Source organism: Nannospalax galili, unplaced genomic scaffold (assembly GCF_000622305.1).
Source record: "Nannospalax galili isolate Female #2095 unplaced genomic scaffold, S.galili_v1.0 scaffold293, whole genome shotgun sequence".
NCBI lineage: Eukaryota > Metazoa > Chordata > Mammalia > Rodentia > Spalacidae > Nannospalax > Nannospalax galili.
The window spans coordinates 7858567-7880878 of record NW_008337147.1 but is presented as its reverse complement, the minus strand read 5'-3'; positions in this window follow the sequence as shown (position 1 = coordinate 7880878).

Here is a 22312-nt window from a genome sequence, read left to right as displayed (position 1 = left end):
CAAGTATTAATTTTCACTTTTTAAAAAGATGCATATTTCACAAGAGTCATTTTTATGATATATTATTCTGCTGTGTAAGTTGCTAATAATTAATTTTTTATTTGATCTGAGAACATAAATTTCCCAAGTATGGCATGATTTCAGTAAAGATATTTAGTATATGTTTTATGATCTAGATATTAAGTATCTCACCTCCCCCCAACACAATCACAAACTCCTGTGTTGAAGGCCTGCCTGGTTCTCATCTAGGAGAGGTATTGAAGGACAGTTGAAGGCAATCACTCCATCACTGGATTGATAAGTCCAGTACTGAGTTATTACTCAACAGACTTCTAGGAAAGAAACTTCTAGGAAGCTGGTTAGAGGAAATAAGTCACTTACAGAAGTGCCTTTGAATTGTAGACCTTGTCCCTGGCCCATTCCTGTATCTTTCTCTACTTTCTGGCTGTGATGAGGTAGGCAACTTTCCTAGGCCATGCTTTTATTCTATATTTCAATCTTGTTACGGAGCTAAAAGCAATGGACTTATGTTATGAACTAAAAGCTCTGTAAGTTTGAGCCAAAATAAACCTTCTCTCCTTTGAAGTTATTATCTCAGCCCTTTTGCATAATAGAGAAAAGCTGCCTGACCTGTTACTCCATTCACACAAGGTGGATAGGTTAAAAATGCAATGAAAGACATACTTATGAAAGACATACAATTTAGGATAAAATTAAAATCATGAAATACATTATATCACTTGTATCAAATCAAAGAAATAAAATTTGACTTCTCATTTAAAGCCTTAGTCAGTGATGGAATTAAAACATGATGGTGAATGAATGCACAAAGAAGATATTTTTTAAATGTTCAGTCTTGGCCATTGCGGGTGGCATTTATTTGTAAATGAAGAAAATGAAAACCAAAAAGGAAAAGAGCACTGTGCTGTTCATGGTTTAGTACATGGGGCTTACAGAAGTAAAAGCTTTTCAGTTTTTTTCCCCTTGACATTTTATAGCTACTACTGAGTAGGTGTATAGAAAAAGCATCTCTCCAGTTGATATTTTCTGGCTACCTCCTGTGAAATTAGCAAAATCTCTGTTAGGACAGGGTGGCACCTCCATCTGTCATCCTCCTTCATAAAATAAAACCTCAAAGACAGGATCATGGTGTCTGAACATGCTTCTGGTATTTGTGTATATTATCCAGAAGGAACTTGTACAAAGAGTATCTGAATGTTCTTAAATTTTTAGGAAAAATACATCATCTTATGACTATTTCTTAATAGCCTCAAAAAGAAAAAGTCATTTCTTTCTTTCTTCTCAGCCAAAGTCCCCTAATATACGTGGTTATAAAAACTTGGTGAGTTTTAAAATACACTAAAGGTGGAAATTCTCATTCATACAACAAATATCAATTTCCTCACTGCATTTACTTGTCAAAGGTAGTGAATAAAATCCAAACATCAACATAGTGTGATCTTGAGACCAAAAGGAAGCAGCAATATGAATCCCTGAGCTTCCTGCTGCCTAGCCCTGCTTTTATTCAGGACTCTACTGCATGTTTTATGAGCAAGGAATAAACATTTGAAATGGTGTGACGCTGAAGTTTGCAGATCTTTTGTCATTGGAGCACGGCCTACTTTACTCTAACCAGGTGGCATCCATACTGCTCTATCACAGCTAAAGCAACACTTGTGGCCCATGCATTTCCTTCCTTGAGTGAATATCTATAAAGAAGAGTTAACAAAAGGGACAAGAAGAAAGAGGGTATGGTGCAGTGGAGTTTATAGATGTTAGTAAAATTCGAAAAAAAAAAACAAAAAACGTAATGGACTCCAAATATCCACATACTTTAAAAAATTATATTGTTTGCAAGTAGTTTTTCTTTCTTGTCCTTTCCAACTTCGTGAAAATGTAAGATGCATTGTTGTCAGGGAAAATGCCTTCCCTGGCCTAAGGAAGTAGCTGGCTGACATCTCAGCTCTGACATTGCTTGTATTGCTTTGTTCCCTACTACCCTGTTTGGAGAGGGGGGGGGATGCAAATCACTGCATTCCTTTCTACTTGCAATTCATTATTATGTGACATACCCTAAGTTAGATAGTGAACAAAAAGATAAGATTTTCCCCAGATATTTAGAAGACCCAATGATCCAGGATTCTATGGTATTAAGGAGTGAAATTTCATTTTCAAAGCTACTAATAAGTTAAAACAGCTGTGAAATAAGAAGGTGTTAAAAAAATTGCCACCTAACAGGCTTATCATAAAATGGCCATTTGGAGAGTTTTGAGTAATTCTACTTCATTAGATAAAATTTTCTCATATAGAGTACTTCCTGTTAAAAACAGCATTAAACTAGCATGATTCCTTATGATAACTAGCCATAAAGACTTTAAAGATTGTTATCAGTAAGAAAAACAGCACTTCAATTTTGAAGGGTATCCTTGGGCGTACTGGCATCCTCACTGTGCTGAAGTAGTGCCACAGCTCTGACCAGTCCAAGGATTTTCTGCACTGCGCTTTTGGCTTCTCCCATGGTAGCTCAGCCCTGCAATCTGTTCAGTTTTCCAGTCCTGCTGCTTTCTGTGCGTCTATTATTTTAGAGACTGTTAGTGGGTCCTTAGGGTGTTGTCAACATACTGATGACTGCAAGCATGCTCAGTCTTTGATGTGCTATTTATCACAATGCCATTTATAATTTGGTGGTTTTTTCCTAATGAACTGGGTCACACTTGCTGTTCATCACTTTGTAGTTTGCTGTTCCTCCATTAGGAGATATTATGGCAAACACTCCTTCACTTAGTGGAAACAAGGTAGATGTGCCAAGCCCCATCATCTACTCATTGTTTTATGAAGCATGTTGGGACCAGATGGTGTTCTAAATAAGCTTTTAAAAAGGTTTTCAACATGTTGTCTTTCAGGAAGTAGTTGCCCCTATTTTGGTGAAAATATGTTTCTTATCCAATATTAAATCCTACCTTTATCCTTCTCCTCCTCCTCTTTTCCTTTTTTTCTTCCTTCTCTTTCTCCTCCTCACTTTCTTTATTTTTTCTTTCTTCTTTCTATTTTTTTAGACAAAGTCTTACTCTGTAGCCCAAGCCAGCCTCAAACCCATAAATACGAGCTTCAGCCTCCTAAGTGCTGCGATTGCAGGTGTGTGCCAGTGTGCCTGGTTTTCTTCTCTTCCTTGTCTTCTTTCTCCTCTTGTTTTAGTAGACTTCCAAAATATCCATGAAGGAAAGAAAATGGAAGTTATCTACTTTAAATCTAGAAGTATAATGGCCAGAAACTCACACTGCCCCAAACTCTTTTTAAATATTTTATTATTTTTGCTTTATGTGTATTAATGTATTACATGTATAGTGTATACATGTAAGTGTACCCATGTCATGCAGTGCTTACAAAGGTCAGAACAGGGAGTTGGATTCCCTGGAACTGGAGTTATGGATGGTTGTTAGCCACCGTGTGGGTGCTGGAATTCAAACCCAGGTCCCCTGGAAAAGTAGTCAATGCTCTTAACCACTGAGTCATCTCTCCAACACCTCCCAGTTCTTTTATATAGCTATATTTCTTTTCATTTTTACAGCAACGCTTGAGATATGGTAGAAACTTATGCCCATTCTAAAATGGAAATTCTGAGAACCAGTGAGATTAAAGTCCTTGACTGCTATCACAAAGAAAGTCAATAATAGAGTTAATATAGTTTCTAGTGACTGATATTTTATTTCTTAATCTTTTCAAAGTAGTTACTAATTACTGCTATGTCAAGATCCAGATCTTTACCACTTGCTCTGAAGAGGTAACACAAGAATATATCAATTAAAGAATTCTGTTTATTCCGATCTTTCTTTTCCAAGACAAGATCAAAATGCATACTTTATTTTATATTTATAGTTTATTAATGAGTGGGTGATGATTTGCCTAGATATGATTTTCTAAAATGTAATGACTAATAGAACTATGGAAATGGATAAGAATTATCAACATTATCTGAGGAATTATTGGCAGCTAATCACTGATGGGTGAGGGGGAGTTGGTCTTCTTTAAGGAAGTGATGCTACAGAGGCTGACCAGGCTCCAAAGGGTGAACTCACACTGAAGGACATCTGGGTAAACAAATTAGATTTTATAGGCCTTAACATACTGGTGGGGGGTCTATGAGGGGGTTTCAGATATGGGATGGGGTTTAAATGTGATTACGATGTATGAAATGCACAAAAATTAAATAAAAATACATTGTAAAAACAAACAAAAATCTTTATTGTGACAAACAAACTATGTCAATATTGAGTTGGTCATAATGAATGTACCTTAATAAAATTTAATAAATGCTAAGATAAGGACAGATAGCTGAGCAAGCCAGAGGGAGCAAGCCAGTAAGCAGCTTTCCTTCAAGGTCTCTGGCTCAGTTCTTGCTTCCAGGTTCTTGTCGTGAGCTCCTGCCTTGGTTTTTCTTGATGATGAGACTGCAACCTGTAAGAGAAATCAACTCTTTTCTCCCGAAGTTGCTTTTGGTTATGGTGTTTTGGCATAGTAACAGTAAGCAAGTAGAACAGCTATGTTTACAAAGCAAGTCTACAGTTAACATAATAACTTGACCAACTCTAGACCACTGTACTTAGTGGATACTGGATATTTTTTTTCAGCTCCTTAGCTATTTCATGCCACTAATTGCCTTTCGAGCTCTATGTAGGTAATCTACAGGTCTAGTCTTGACCTCAAATGATAAAAGGGCATATTATCAATGCCTTCAAGACCAGAAACCTTCATCTGCCTTCACTGTTTGACTTAAAAAGAAAGAGTAAATATGTGATTAAAATGGCAGAGTACAAAATATATTGATGAGCTTTTGCCATTCTAATTTAACTAAATAAAATGTAATAAAATATCATAAGAAGCTAATCATTATGCAGTAGACATTTAAAAGTATATTGAAATGTTCATAAAATAACCAGGGAGATGGTTTTAAGAGTGACTGAAATTTTCTGGAAAATTTTTAGAACTATTTTACATTACTTTGAGTGAGTTTGCATTTGTACAACTCAGCTTTCGGCTGAATATTTGAGCATGTTATAAAATCTTTCAGTTTCACATAACATATAAAAATTCCTTTAAGTTTAATGGAAAATTATCTTAAATAAGTTTTTTTTCTTATTTTAAATTTTAAATAATTTATTTTGAGAAATAAAAGGCCATATATAGGAAAAATGATATAGAATGTTGTCTGTAATAATTGGTTTTACTCCTTTGAAGTTTGTTTTTTTCCTTCACTTTAAAAGTCCTTTACCTGAAAACATCAGAATATTGGCTACTTGAGGCATCTTCAGTGGTTCACTATCAGGACAAGACAACTGACACCGATACAACTCTCCACTTATACCTCCATCTCCACTTACAAATAGAACAACTTTTGCTGTTATAGTTTTTAATGTAGAAAATGGTACTCAAAATTTATTGGTAAAGGACACACATATATCTATGAGTGAAAGCTAATAATATAGTTTTTATGGGAAGCTGCAGGTCTCCAAGATTGATGAATATTCCATCTTTTCTTGAATGAGTTTCTCCTTCCCTCCCTCCTTCCTTTTTGCTTTCTCTTTATTTTTTTTTTCTCTCTGTCTTTCTTTTTTTGTTTTCTTGGTCAGCGTCTCATGTTTCTCAGGATAACCTACAATGCACTAGCTGATGGTGACCTTGAACTCTGATCCTCCTGCTTCTACCTCCCAAGTACTAGGATAATAGATGTTCTCTGCCAAGCCTTGCTCTTGACTTTCTTTCTTAACCTATGCTTTGATGTCTAATTCTAACAAAACTCACGGAAAACTTGATTGCTCTCAGCAGTGCTCCTCATCTGTACCTAAGATGTTCATGATGGGCGAGACCATATAAAGTGCCTCAGTGAGTCAGTGGTGTACTAGAGTGGGCTGTCCTACCTGTCCTAGCTGTACATAATCAATTGTATACAGAAGTTTTCTCAAGTGTACCTCTGACTTAAGACTTAAGATACTTGAGATTATTACAGACTTCCTGTGACTTGAATCATTCATAAATTGGCAAAGGTTACAAATCAAGGCCTATGTCTTCTGCTTAATCAGGTGATAATAATAATAATGCATATATTATATGTAAACTGCATACATCACATAGAATATGAACTATAAGTAAGTAGTTCTTGAAACCTAGAAAAACCTATTCAAAGGAGTGAGCTTTAAGACTAAATGGTAATCAATGAAGACTTCAGGCAGGATTTTCTCTCTTCTCCCTAAGGGTGAAAAACTGAAGGTGTAGCCTGAATACAGTAGAAACATTAAAGAAAAGCATCATTTATATTTGAGAAAATAGAAAATAATGAAGTTTAACATTTAAAAACATTAGCATTGCTGTTAATATATCATTTGCCATTGAAAAAAGGGGGGCAGATCTCAGATAAAATACTTCAACAAAATACAAAGCATTAATAAATTATATATACATTGGCTTTTCACAGCTAAAGAAGCATTTATTTACATATTCTTGTGGTTCTTAAACTTTTCAATCTACAAGTGTGAATGACCTAGAAATGTTGAAAAGTTAGAGTGAAAATTCAGATAATTTTTTGTTTTTAAAAATACTTTATTATTTTTATTTTATGTGTATAAGTGTATTGCCTGCATGTATGTAAGTGCACTTGTGCCATGCAATGTCGTGGAAGTCAGAAGAGGGCTTCAGATTCGCCTGGAACTGGAGTTAAGGATGGTTCAAAGCTGCCTTGTGGATGCTGGGAATCGAACCCGGGTCATCTGCAAGAGCAGTCAGTGTTCTTTAACTGCTGAACCATCTTTCCAGCCCCAATTTCTTGTGTTTAAAAGATGTTTTATCTACTCAATCATCAAGTATATTGCTATAAATAATTCTTATTCGCTGTATTTTTAGTATATTAATATGTTGTGGCTCTGCAAACTTTCAAAAATAACTAAAACTTACTCTTTAATTATTAAAAATGTGTATAAACAATACTAATAATAGTGTAATTCATTTAGTAGTGTGATATTTGATGATCATATTTAAAATACCCATATCTGCCCTCAAACAGTTCTGCAACAAGGCAATCACTGGTGAAGAATTTCATAATACTTTACAGATCTAAGTTAATTTCTTAATAATTTTCAAAATGATTTTTAAACTTATATGACTTTGCAGCTAATGTGACTAGAGAATTCTTTTTACAGTGATCCCAAACCCTTTTCATGTATTCCTAGTGTCATCTATATATTATTTAATAATAATCCAGACACACTTGTCTTGTGAGCTTTTGGTAGCTGATCGAGCTGTGCTGCAGAATTTAAGATCATCAACATGTGTTTCATGCAATGGAGTGACCAAGGATAGAAAACACATTGAAGCTAAGTGAACTAGATACTCTTGTAGACTTCTGAATTGAGATTAAGAAAGACTAACTCATCTCATTCTCTAAGATACAGGAACCACAATCTGAGAATCAGAGAAAAAGCAACTTGCAACTGTCTATTGGCTGAAACTTTGAAAGGGTTGGAAAGTGTTGGAGATAAAAAGTATTACAGCTGAGTTTGCATGGGTGTTGTGCATGCTGCCACCATTGCTGTAAACTCATATGAGCAAGTTCCCAGAAGCCTGGAAAACTCTGTTTTCTTATGGCCGTCTACCACCCCTGGCTCCTACAATCTTTCCACTCCCCCTCTTCCTCAGTGTGCAATGAAATACAGTGGATGAGTTATAGGGGGGGTGCAGATAAAGGAGGAGGTTCTAAATATGACTGAGATATATAAAATGCACAAAAATTCAATAAAATAGATGTTGAAAAATAGTTAAATAAAATATCTTTAAAGTCTTATGATTTGAATAAGAAATATGCTCCTCCAAGCCATGCCATATCATTAAGCTTTGGTATCCAGCTGGTGGCATTATAAAATTGTGGACCCTACAGAAGGTTGGCCTAGTTTTTTTTAGTGATCATAGCTAGGGGGTTATGCATTGAAAGTTATACCTAGTGTCTGGTGCCTTGCCCTTTTCTCTTACTCTGCTTCCTCTCTGCTACAAGATAAAGAACCTCCTCCATCCACTACTGGAATCCTGATGTTCTATTCAGGTAAGTGATCACTCTAAAACTATAAGCCAAAATATATCTTTTCTACATTAGGTTGGTTATGCTATTTTTTTCACATAAAAAGCCTAACTAAACACAGAATGCATAACAAAAATATTCAAAATATACAACAGTTTGAGCTTCAAAGTTCACCTGCCCCTGGTCCAGTTACCTCCTGCTAACTACTATTTCTGCACTTGGATTTTTTATTTTTGAGATAGAATCTCTCTGTAGCCCTATCTGGCCTGGCTAGAACTTACAGTGTAGACCAGGCTGGCCTGACTCTCACAGAGATCTGCCAGCCTCTACATTCTGAGTGTTGGGATTAAAGGTGTGGGCTAACATGCCGTGTTGCACTTTGAATGTTTGACATACCACAAAGTTCTCAAAATAAATCCTGGTTCCAAATTTTGTTTTAGCTAATTTATATTTATTTCAATCCTAAAATCTACACACACATCACATACACACACATACACACACACACATACACACTACATACAGATCATACCTTAATAGGGAATTGTGATAGTTAATTTAATCAACTTGACACAATGTGGAATTATCTGGGAAGTGTTTCAATGAAGAATTGTCTAGATCAGTAGGCAAGCCTGTGGGGGACTGTCTTGACTGTCTTAATTGCTTTAACTGATGTAGGAAGACCTAGCCTACTGTGGATATGGGTGGCACCATTCCCTGGATTTGGGTCCTAGACTGTATGAATAGAGAAGGTGAGCTAAGTAGGATGCATGCATACATTTTCTGCTCTTGACTGTGAATGTCATGTGACTTAGGCATTTTAAGTTCCTACCACATTGACTTCCCTACTGTGATGGACTATAATATGTAACTAAATTCATCCCTTCCTTTCCTAAGTTGCTTTTTGTGAGGGTATTTTATCAAGGTAGTAGAATAAAACTAGGATAGAACAGATGATACAGAAATTTCATGTCTCTCAGGATTAATGCCCTTAATACTTTTGGCTAGATTACACAATAATTTCCTCAACAATTTTTACTACTGTCTTTATTATCAAATCATCTCATCTCATTCTTAACATTGTATTGAGAGGTGTTGATGATTTGCTATATTTCTAAATTATCTCTGGAAAATATTTTTTAATTTCCCAGCTCTATCTGCATGTTGCTTTTCATAACATAAAACAGAGATGATATGTCCCACTTAAAGAAGGGGCTTACAAATAGCTACCAAGACTTGTTCATGTCCTTATTTCTATCTGCTAGGCTACAGTATGCAGAGGACACCTAGAAATAGGGAAATCATAAATTAGAAGTGCTTGGGTGTTTACCTCACCACATACTGCCTTGCTTGTGTCCAAGTGTACATATATTTTGCCAATGCCAAGAAGATGTACTTCCATAATAAGAAATACAAGGCCCAACAAAGTATATTTCATTAAGAAGTAGCATAAGATCAATGATATGCAAGCATTTGCTTATAAAACTAAACCCCCTGGATTTTAGGCTCCACAGTGAAAAGGATTTGGAAAGTCTATAATAAAATTAAAAATACATTGTGTCAATATTTGAAATTCTCAAATAGTTAATAAAAGCATTACATTAAAAAAGGATATGAGTCCACTGAAATGAAATCTAATATTTATATATTCATCTTATAGGAGTGAAATATTTATGTAGCAATACACCATGGGAGATGCACTTAACTCTGACTCCAAGCAATTGTAAAATGACCCTTGCCTAAAACTATTACAGAATGTAAGAAAGTAAGTACAGAAAAATGCCAATTGTGGAGGAAGAGACAGTTCCTAACTTTACACTCTTCTTACTACTGTACTTTAAAGACTATTGAGTTTGAGTTAGGAGTTTGACCCATGGTTACCCAGGCTCCAGTGAATGGACGTACACTGAAGAGCATTTAGGGATACAAATTTGACTCTATAGACCTTATTATAGAGAATAGACTACATTAAATTGGGAAGGTTGCAATAAGGGGAGGTATGGACAGGGGAGGGAATCTAAATACAATAAAAATTGGTAAAATTCAAAGAATTCAAATGTATTCACAAAGATAAAAAAAAGTATTTAACCCATGAGGAAGGGAGAGGAGGGGAGGGAGAGAGAGGGGGGAGGAACTCATTCAAGAAAAGATGGAATATTGGTCAAACTTGGGCACCTGCAGCTTCCTCTACAGTCCAGCTTCTTAACCAGTGACTGACAAAGAGGCTACAAGTCTAGCAGCTCATTGGCTACCCGAGTGCTTGGGGAAGCTGGCAGGACAGGGTTGGCCAGAGTTCTAGACCATGATCTTTAGCTTCAGGATACTCCTAAGCCACCACAATTGATTTGTTATATATGTTTGCTACTGATACAGGAATACAGAGTGCCTTTGAGCGTGATGGAGCCTTTTTCAGCTCTGTCGTGCTTAGCTGGAGAGGTTAGAGTCCTGGACACTCAGCGACCACCAAAGCCACCTCAAGCCAGAAGCTTTAAGGTATCTTGACTTTAAGGTTCAAAGAATGAAATTTCACAGACCACAAAGTTTGAGTTCTGTAAAGGAATATTTTATTATAGGAAGCTTAGGATAGAGAAATCAGGCAGAGCTCCCATACAGCATCCCTGGGAGACGAATACCATTGAGTCTCATTGCCTGGGAGTTACTAAGGGTTTAGTAGCAAGAGGGCAGGGAGAGATGAGCTGGCCAGTTCAGTTTTCATTCCAGGTGTTCAGGGCCCTTGAGGTTCTGGTCTTATCCTCAGCATAGCTTCCAGGAACAGAACATTCCTTTAATAAAAAAGAGATAACATAAAAAATAATAGGCCCCTGGCATTCCCTGCACCAGAGACATCTTTCGTTTCTGACCTCAGGCAAGGGCATGTGTGCTGGAAGGTCCAAGGACATTTGCAGCACTTACCCAAGAAAGAAATTGGTCACTTCTTTTGGGGTCCTTCTACCCTAAACTGCCTAAGCAGTTTCTACCTCCTGTTCTCATCAGCACCATATATATTTGGGATGCATTCTTCTTCTCAGTTATTTGCCATCACATTTGCTAACCCCACTGAGCTTTCCAAACCTGGTCAACAGGCCTTGCTATGATTCAGCAAGTAATGCTCATAAAGTTTCTGATGGTCAACAAAGTCCTGGCCACATGATGGAGTTCGGCCAAGGCCTCTGAAACCACAGGTTGCCCACTAATGGGTCTCACATTCTGTACTAGGTTGGTCCTGGAGACAGTGAACCAGGCAGGGCATTAAGCAAGCGCTAGCCCTCTCCATATTGTATGAAGAGTTGTATTTTTAATAACAATAGGATGTTAATTTTTTCCTCTTTAGAATATTACTTTTTTAACCCTACAGTTGGATATAAAGAACTGGAAATTCTGCCCTTCTAACAAAAGTTGGATAGAGGCATGCAAACTAACTAGATGCCTAGAATCAATGTTCTTAAAAATTATAATTAAGAATACAACATCAAAAATGAAAAACAAATAAACTGGAAGCAATAGACAAAGGTCTTGAAAGCTTTTTCCCTGAAGTTAAACAAAAAAATTCAGAGAAAAGATGGAATGAAGAAATCTACTATACTTGACGAAACTGCACCGGTGGAGTGTACGGAGAAGCAAGATGCAGGCTTGCTTCCTGATTCATGTAGCCATAACCCAGCCTTCAGACTATATCTGGAGGATGGAGACAGCACTAAAATTATTTTGGATGAAAATTCTGATTTTTCGGGGACTGGTCAAACTACTTTCACAAGAAGTGGAAGAATGGAAGAGTGAGAATTTGAAATGGCAGACCAAGTTCTGAATGATAAAGCAAGGTCTCCTCTGAGAGAGCATTTGTTGTTCTGGGAGAAGACACCACAGACCACAGGTGATGGGCATGTGAAATCCAGAGCAGTAGAAAGGTCAGTATATGGCTACTTATATAAATCATCCTGAAGAAACTGAGGTAGCCTCTCTCTCTCTCTCTCTCTCTCTCTCTCTCTCTCTCTCTCTCTCTCTCTCTCTCTCTCTCTCTCTCTCTCTCTCTCTCTCCATCCCCCATACACTTGTTTGTTTTGAGACGGTTTCACTTTCTAATGCAGGTTGCTGGTCTGGAACTCCCTATATAATCCATGCTTTTCTCAAACTCAGAACAATCCTTCTGTCTCAGCCTCCCTGATGTTCGGATTTCTGATGAGAGCCAACATGCCAAGATTTTTCATTTCTGTTATCAAAATACCTCATAAGAATAATCTAAGAGAGGAAGGATTTACTTTAGATTCCATTTCAGAAGTATCATCAGTCCATTGTGGAGGTGAGGACCTTGTGGAGTAGAGCAGGCCATACCACGATAGCCAGGAAGCAGAGAAAGGGGAACACAGGGAAGGGCCAGGGCAAGAGAGATACAGCTCCAAAGCCTGAAGGAACTGACCTCCTACAACTCTGCCCACCTCCTCACTTTAACCTCCCAGTCATATTATGTCATCATATTGTGAATCCATCAAGGGATCAATCCACTTATTTGTTCAGTGCCCCCATGATTTCATTGTCTTTGGAAACACTGTCACAGACATATGCAGAGATATAAACTAATTCTCTGGACATTTCTTAATTTAATCAGGTTGATAACCAAAGTTAACCGGCACTGAGTAAAGTATTTACAGTGATAGGATGAACACTCATCCCCAAATGATATTAGATCTTAATTCCTGTATTTGTAACAAGCTTCCTTATGTGGAAAAGGTAGATGTGATTAAGTAATCTGTCTTAAAGCAGGAATATTATGCAGAATTATCTGGTTGAGCACAAAATAATTCTAAAGGTATCAGTAAGATGAAGGTAGGCGTGTATAACTAGAGAAGGAAATGAGGCAACAGAAGCAGAAGTTAGTGATGTGGTCACAAACCAGGACATGTGGGCAGCTTCCAAAAAATACTATCAAGCCTCTAATGCTGGAACTTCAATACAAGGTTCAGTTGTTAAGTCTCTAAATTTAAGTGATAATACCTTAGGGCAAAATTAGGAAGCAAATAGATTTGAATAAAACCTCTTTCTCTTTTTTTAACGTAGCATATATTAATTATACATAATAAATTTTATCGTGACATTTTAATACATGTATACAGTATACTTTGATTTTATTTAACCACCATCACCCACTCTTCTCCCTCTCCCACTCCTGGCACCTTGCTCTTTCTAGCTAGTTCCCACTTCTATTTTCATGTCTTTTTGTGTGTGTGACCCAATGAGTTTAATTAAGGTGGCTTACATGGACATGGGTGAGTGATTACTTGTAGAAGTATGGGCAGTTTGTCAGTGGATAAGACACTGAAGAAAATGTCTCTCCTTCCTCCAGCAAACTTCTCTTTAGGGAGAACTGAAGCCTCATGAGCTCTTTCCTTATTAAACACTGTTAAAGAACAATAAAATCGTATGTGTGATGAATGAGCTTGAAACGAACATGATTCATGCACTTAAAGCTATTAAAGAATCTAAAGTGAGAAGGATTTGTTATAAAAAACAAATAACAGAAATTAAGATAGGAAAATTCCAATGAAACACCTACTTGTTTTGGAAAACTGATACAGATTTTTCAGAAACATTCAGTGCAGGACTGGAGAGATGGCTCAGCAGTTAAGAGCACCACCTGCTCTTGCAGGGGACCTGGGTTTGATTCCCAGCACCCACATGGCAGCTGGTAAGTCTCCTTAACTCCAGTTCTTGGGGATCTGATGCCCTCTTCCGACTTCAACAGGCATTGCATGACACAGGTGCACCTACCTACATGCAGGCATTATGCTCATACACATAAAAATAATACATTTTAAATGAAACAGTGTATAAAATTTTACCAAAAAAGATTGAATACATTGTCTAAGCATATGAAGAATTAGACAGCTATGAAATACATGTCAACAACTTTCCAGGAATATTGAAAACTATCACTGGTGATGGTCAGTCTGAGTTTGCTTTCTGGGAGAGCAAAGATCATCATAGTATTAAATTGAGTGGTGAGAGAAACCTAACTAATTTAACCTAACTAATTCAAATTTTAGGCAAATCCTCATTGAGAAAGTAATTAAATGTGAATATTTCCAAACTGTATTCTTATTTCTCAAGTGTACCATGAAATGTGTCAAATGCGGCATTTGACAGAGGCCTGAGATATTTGCCAGGATATCTGCAGATGAGCAGATTCTCAAGGAGGGAGTGAAATCAGGGTGTGTGGGAATCAGGCTTTTGGTGCCCAAGGCCACAGGCAATGGAGATGTCACGTGATGGAGCCCGGACTCTAGAGAAAAGATATTTCCTCCACCTCTGTCCAGAAGCATCAGGTCTACCTTACCACAGAGCTTTCTGCTCATACTGGAAGATTCTAGATATCCTTTGACTCAATTATCCTACTAAGCTGGGGAGTGTTCTCAAACTCTGGCCTTTCATGTAGACCTGATGTCATGGGTCAGATGTGACAGTTGGATCCTAGACAAGAATACACATGACCTTCTTCCTCTTCTAGAAAGGAAGAATAAGTCTTCCCAGAAATCCTTTCCTCCAAGGACTTCCCTAGACTGCTACATTGTCATTGGTAATGAGAAATATCCCTCCAGTGAGCCATGGACTTCTTCAATCCACACAGCCTGCCTCAGAAGTAGCTGTTCACGTTTATCCCTCCTCACCAACCTCCTTCCAGAGTCACAGCAAGATAGTTCTCTTCTTTCTTTACTAATTTTTGGGTTTTTTTTTCTTTTTTTTCTATTAAAGTGTCATGTTTCTCAGATGTAAATGGAAGAACTATAATTCTTAAAATTATTTTTCAGGGGCTGGAGAGATGGTGGTTAAGAACACTAGCTTTTCTTGCAGAGGACCAGGGCTTGAGTCCCAGCACCCACATGGTAGTTAACGGCTCTGCACAGTTCCAGTTCTGGGAGAACGTAATACCTTCTTCTGATCTCCGTGGGCATTGCATTGCGTGGGTTCACTTACATATATGCAAGCAATACATTAATACACATAAAAATAATAAATAAAATATTTCAAAAACATGAATTTTCATAACTGCAGATTTTTACATAAAGCTTAAAAATTAGTTACTATTACTGAATTCTATTTTAAGCTTGTATTGGCAATATTTACATTATTAACAAACCTTTTACAATAATCAAGAAACATGGCAGAATTAATCTTTCTTCCAAAATAATTGTGAAATATTTTTCTTTTGATTTTATTGATTTTTTAGGTGACTTTTACAATGGCCGAAATGCAAAACATAGACTAGAACTTCTTAGAATAGTTTTAAGAATAAATGTACACTGAATACATGTAAGGTTTATTTTTGGAAGAGGAAAGGGCATGGGAAACCAGTTATGTTGTTTCCTATCAGAATGATCTTTGTGAGGCTGTAAAATAATTTTCTTTGAAAATTGAAGGCAATCTTCAACGGTAATCTCTCAATGTTACAAGGTCACTTCTCCTATGCCTGACACCACATGCTTAATCATGTTCTCCATGGTCCAGACATCTCTTGTACTATTCAGGCTTTTCACTTTGATGCAGTTTACATCTCTATTCGCTCTCCTGAGGAAATAGCTTATAAGGATAACTCTACGGTACTTCAGTAAAACTCTCAGATAGCGCTGCATGGAACATAAATCAGTTTCTTTGAAGGCCAATGGTTGAAAGGAGTTTTTTATAGCAGGGACAACCCTGACATTTCCCAGATTGCAAGCTTGAATTTGTACCTGCTTAACTTGTATATTGTATTCTGAGATCAATACTATACTCCTATAGATATGATATATCAATGTATGCTATACCATATAATGTGTTTTAAGACAAATTTCTGGGCATAGAATACCAACTAAGAGAAAGCTAGCCTGAGTGTCATGACCCTTGCTTAAAAATCATCCCTTTACTGCAAACAGTGACCCTGCCCTTTGTTCTCTATAAGCCATCAAATCTGCAGCTTTTCTATCAATTAGCACGTCCTAGACTTTAGAACATCCTTTCTCAACAGACTATGTTTGTACTAAACTTGGAAAGTCAGCTACATTGTTTAAAGCATGGTACTTTTATATCCTGTAAGGGAGCAAATAGAACTAAGAGAGAAAACCTCAATTTTTATGATATTTTCATTTTGGGAACTTTACATATGAAATTCTCATTCTTTTCCTTCAAACTCATTTTTGTTTTCAGAACCTCAAAAGGCAGTATCACTGTAAGACACCTCAAGTTATCTGGATGTAATACTTGATAAAATGTATACTTAAGAAGCTAAATTTCAGGTGTTAAGCTTAGTGAATAAAGGTGTTTGCTGCCAAATCTCACAACCTGAGTTGGATCCCTGGGACCCACATGGTAAGAGTTGACTCCTGAAAATATTCCTCTGACCTTCACGTATGGAACTTGGCACAGGTGCATGTGTACACACAAAAACTAAATGAAATATTAATTTTTGAATAAAAAAGAAGGAAGTTTCTTAATTTGTTCTCTACCCAGCATAAGCCAAGCTTTCTCAAAAGGCATTGATGAGAAAGGAAACGATAAGAGCATTTAAACAAAAGTGACCAACTGTTCAGGATCGATGGAAGATTTATGTTTGTATGAATTGTTCATGCATCTAGCCTCCCTAAATTGTGTTATTTTTCCTTGATCAGTTAAAGTTAAATTGTCCTTGGGGTAGAGATGGTCTTCTTCCTTTCAAATTTGCCTAAAACTCACAGATAATTTTTAAATGTTTTCATGTGCAGAATTAAAAGATACATTCCTCAGTTTTAATTTACCCAAAACAGAAGTATCCAAAATCTATCAATCAGCATAATCTAATGCAGGCCTATAAATGTAACAGAAAAGTGAAAATAATATTATATTTTCTCTAGAAGAGACTCATGCTTTATAACTCCAAAAGATTTAAATATTGGAAAGGAAATGAAAGTCCATGAAAATGTAGTAAATTACACATCGAAATATTAGTGAGAGGAGTAATATATGAATCCAATACAAAAATGGAGTTTTTGCCAATAAATTAAAGGATTACATTCAGACTTGCACAGGGTATTTTTTTCTGTCAGAAGCTGAACCAAGTACTGCATAATAGCTGACAAGTGAGTGATAAACTACTGTCTGGAGTGGGTCTTTCTTGCCAAAGCAACTGGAACTTTATATCCTATCTACTACCATGTCCAAAAGTGGCACTATCAGATGGTTACCATAACTATGGGGCAGGGATTACAAGATGCTATTTATAAAGGCAGCTGCTAAAAGGATCTTCCTATGAATGTCTGCACAACAGAACAATTTGTCATTAAAGAAACCAAATTTCTTTTAAAAGAGGTTAATAATTTTAACCCAAAATAAAATAACTAAGCACAATGGAAGGCCATTCAGAGAAAAATAAGCTCTTCCAAAATTCAATTTAATGAATGAGATTGAAAACCAACACAAAAAGCTTTGCATATACTGGGCACTTTTATGATTTTAGTTAGATTAATAACAAAAGCAACAATGAGAACAACTCTTGTTAAATAAAATAGATGATTTCAAAGTGCCTTAGGATATTTTTGAACTTAATTTTGTGAATTATGAAGATAAGAGGGTTACACACATTCAATGAAAGATTTTTATATGAAAATTGGGTTTAAATTAAAAAGGGTTTTATTATATTTCCCTGAAGTTTTCTCATGAATACTATCACTTTTCTTTTTTAAAAAATTATTTCATTTATTATTTTTATGTTATGTGTATGGGCATCAGATCCCTGGAAACTGGAGTTACAGATGGTTGTTATCTGCCATGTGGGTGCTGGGAATCAAACCCATGTCCTCTGCAAGAGTAACCAGTGCTCTTTACTGCTGAGTTATCTCTTCAACCCCAATGAATACTATCTCTTTTTCTATAAATGTGGTTCATATTTCTTTCACAAAGAAGGGAGGAAGAGGGGGAAAGTGAGAAATGACATGATCTTTGTTTGCTTATTCTAAGAAAGCACTCATAATGATAAATCCATTGAAACAAATATAACAATGATTGATTCATTACAGTGATAATGGTGTTAAAAGGCATCAAGTTATCTTCTTAAAGGGAGGGATTCTAGATAGGCTGACTAGACCTCAGTGAATGAACTTGCACTTAGGGACATCTGGAGACCTTAACGACACAATAGACCTTAACACAAATGACATAATGCATAAATTCCAGTGGGGGGTATGGGAGGGGGCCAATGGGGATGAGGGTATAAAGACGATTTAGATGTTCTGTGTGAAATACACAAAAATTCAATAAAATTTAACAAAAACAGAAAAAATAGTACCAGGTTAACTCTTTAAACAAAGAAGAAATCCACAAGCTTAAATTAGTCCAGAAAAGTAGATGGACTATATACCTTAAATTATTTAGTATCATTTCAATGAAATGTCTGATTCATGTTTGTTATATTAGAGACAAATCATCTTGTACATCTGTTAAAATATGTTCAGCACATGTACTGCACTACTACCTTTTTCTTCCCCTAATGAATTATATCTATAATCTACACTCAAGTAATAAGCAGGCTTAGTATAATTTTACTTTTAGCTTTCCTTTCTTGCTTTTTTTTTTAAGAAAGAAGCCTAACTTTTAGCTTCATAGATGTTCCTCAAGAACTTGTTTCACCTGGAGAGATAGCTCAATGGATAATATGTTTTCTATGCAAGTGTAAGAATCTGAGTTCAAATCCCCAGAAACCAGGTAAAGCTGGACACAGTAGCATGGTCTGTATTCCCAGCTCTCCTAGAGTAAGATGGAAGGCAGAGCAAGAGAGTCTCCAGAAGCTTTTGGGTCACTTAACCTGGTGTACAAAATGATGGATAACAAGAGATCCTGTCTTGGGGCTGGACTGATGGCTGAGAGGTTAAGAGCCCTGACTGCTCTTGCAAAGGACCTGGGTTTGGTTCCTGGTACCCACATGGCAACTAGCAACCATCTCTAATACCAGTTCCTGGGGATTCAGTGCTCTCTTCTCGCCTCCATGGGCATTGCACAATATAGGTGCACTCACTTAGGTGCTGGCAAAGCACTCAAACACATAAAATAAAGATAAATAAAATTATAAAAAAGAAATGCTATCTCAAAGAAGGCAAGGAATTACATACACACACACACACACACACACACACACACACACACACAGTTGGGGGAAGGACCTTGCTTATCTGAACCACCACAAGTTCAAGACATGACCTGGGATTAAAGGATTATTTTTTCCCTTACCAGAATTCATAATGGTACTGAAAGCTTTTGACTGAAGAAATAAGATTGTTTTAAATAGTGACTGCCCATTTGTGGGAGGTTGTTAGATATTAAATGCCTGGACTTTTCTTTGGGCATCATATTATTACCATGAAGGATTCCCAGCAGGCAGTTCTTCCATACAAAGTTTCAGGTTCATCCTTAATCACAATCAATAATCTACCCTTAAGTAAAACTTGTCAGCTGAACTGTCCTCTGTATATCTTGTAACCTTCTACAGTCTTTTACATTGTTTATAATACCTGCTCCACTGCTAAGTAAAACTGAAGATCATGAGAGAGATTAATAACTGTAACATGAGTCTTTTCTCATTCAGTCGCTTCAAACTTCATTAAACTTTCAAGTAACATGGAGAATTTATAAAATACCTATTCTTCAGCGTCATCTTCCTTCACCCCAAAGACTGTTATTTAATTGGTATGATTGATGGTAGGAAACAGTGATAAACATTGATTACAACTATTTCATCAATTGTATAAAGTATATGTTATATCTTTATTTTAATAAAATAATTGTGTGCTGTTATAGCTAATTTATCATCTTGACTGGGCATGGTGCATAGATACTAAGTGAGTGAATGAGATTAACATTTAGATTAGCACATTTTCCTCCAGAATATAGATGATTCGTACTCATCCCCTTGGATGTATTTGTGAGGCTGTTTCCAGGAAAGATTAACTAAATTGGAAAGGCCTACACTAAAAGTAGGTGATACCATTCTATGGTCTGGAGGCCTGGACCCGATGAACAGGAGAAAACTCCAGGATCATCAGCATTCATCTCTGTTTCATACTTTAAATGTTATGTGACCAGCTGCCTCACATTCCTGCTATTATGACTACTCCACGAAGATCTGTGAACCAAAACAAACTCTTTCTTCCTTAAATTTCTTTTGTCGGGTATTTTTACCACAGAAAGAAGAAAAATGAACAGTATAGGAAATTTGTACTCTTACAACAGCATTGAAGGTCTATTAAAGTGAAGCTGTTTCCTCCTGGCCATGAGAACAAAATATACTTCTGAATAGAGACCTAACATTCTAGTTGGGCAGGTCAATCGCCTGAGTGAGGGACAGCTCCCCAAGAAGGCAAATTCATTTTAGAGCTATGTTAAAAAGACAGGAGAAAGAACCATCCCTTTAATGAAATATTATACTTTTCCTTCCCAGAAAGCCTGCCTTTAGTGCAGTGGCTTTGGAGTTGCTGGAGGTTCTGTTAGGCATGTCTGTCTTGCTGATTTTGCCTCAAAAAAAATACAACTTTTCCCCTTTCTTCTCCTCCATCTCTTTCTTTTGGGTGCTGGTTGGGACTTAAGTATGCTTGTTTTGGTACTTGGGCTTTCTTACTTTTCTCTGAAGATTCTTACCCCCTTTTGGCATGTGGCTATTTGTCTGCTATGTGGCCGACCTCCATGCCTAACTGAAAAGGAATGGCTTTCTCTTCCTCTTCTCTGGGCAGCGGTTGAGATTTACAGTTTTCCTACGCTGTAGTTTTTCTTTTAAACGCTAATAAAAACTGTCCTCAAGCTTCCTTCTAAATCAGTTCTTAACTTCTTTTATTAATAAGACTAAGAACCTTGAAAGTGGACACCAGTTTCCCTGGTAACACGTGGCACCCCAGATGAGACTTCCCAAAATTTTTGATAATAGTACAAGAGAATGGGGCTGTTGCTAAACCTGGTTATGTGATCTTTGAAACTGGATTATTGGAGGGATGTGGAAGAGTTTAGAACTACACACTATAGAAACAGTAGAATGCTGTAAATAAAGCTTGATGGACTACTCCAGTGGGTATTTGAAGACCAAAATGTTGAAAGAAAAACAGACATTGGGACTGCATCCTGAGTTTTCAGAGGGAAATAAAGACTTTATTGGGTTTAGGGACAGAAACCATTTGTTTTATATTCTGGAAAAGACTCCAGCTTCATTCTGTATTATTTTCTGAAAAATTGAGCAAAGCTGTATTAAAAATAATGGACTAATTTGTTTGCAAGAAGAAATTTCAAGAGAGGATAGCATTTATGTTGTACAGTGACTATTGGTCACAGCTATTGCTCATATGTAGTGAAAGAGCAGGAGAAAGTAATGTAAATGTGAAGTTTGGTGAGGAAAACTATGAGAAGTTTAAAGTTTTAGATGAGGTGGACATGGAGAAAGCAGTTATAATACTTAAGGAGGTTAACTCCATTAAAAAGAAACCTACTGCTCTGCATTGGACAACTAGAAAGGTGCTCTCAGGGCAAAACTCCATTCACTGAAGGCTCCAATTTGTGAAAACACAAATTCACTTGAAAATAGAGAAGCTGAATGGAGCTGACGGGGTTTGCTACTCAGAAACCATCACCTAGGGAAGTATTTTCTGATCAGCAGACAGAATCAACTGGCTTCCAAGGAAGCCAAGCTGCCAAGAAGCCAAGTTTCATCACAACCTTGCAGCAGAATTTGGCATTGTTGTTCACGTGATTTGGAAAACATGAAAGATATAAGAATAAGGGGGGTCTTAAAGGCTTGGACCGACATTCTTAGAGACTACTGAGACCACTGTGTGGGAGAGTTCCTTAAAAGAGGTCTTGAAAGTATTACTGGCCATTTTGAGGGAGTTCCATCTAGGGTGTCACATGTTATCATAGATATCAGGTCACCTCTCTGGGTTATGAGTCTTGTTAATGAATGAATTTAAGAATGGAATAAGAAGGAAACTTGAGGGCAATTTTTGTTAGAGTTTAATAGTAAAATTCAGGGTAGGCAAGCTATAAATCTTGGCAGATGCCTAGAAGAAGAAAATGGAGAAGAAGAGAGAAAGCCATACCATTTGAGCTAAACCAACATGGAGGTCAGCCACATGAGAAAGAGGGAAAAACCCATATCATGACAGAAAGACTACTTCAACTCTAGTCAGTATCCAAAAGAGATAGAAAAGAAGATAAAGTCATGCCTTTCAGAGTAATTCAGAAAAATAGGCAGGCTTAAATCAACAACATGGTGTT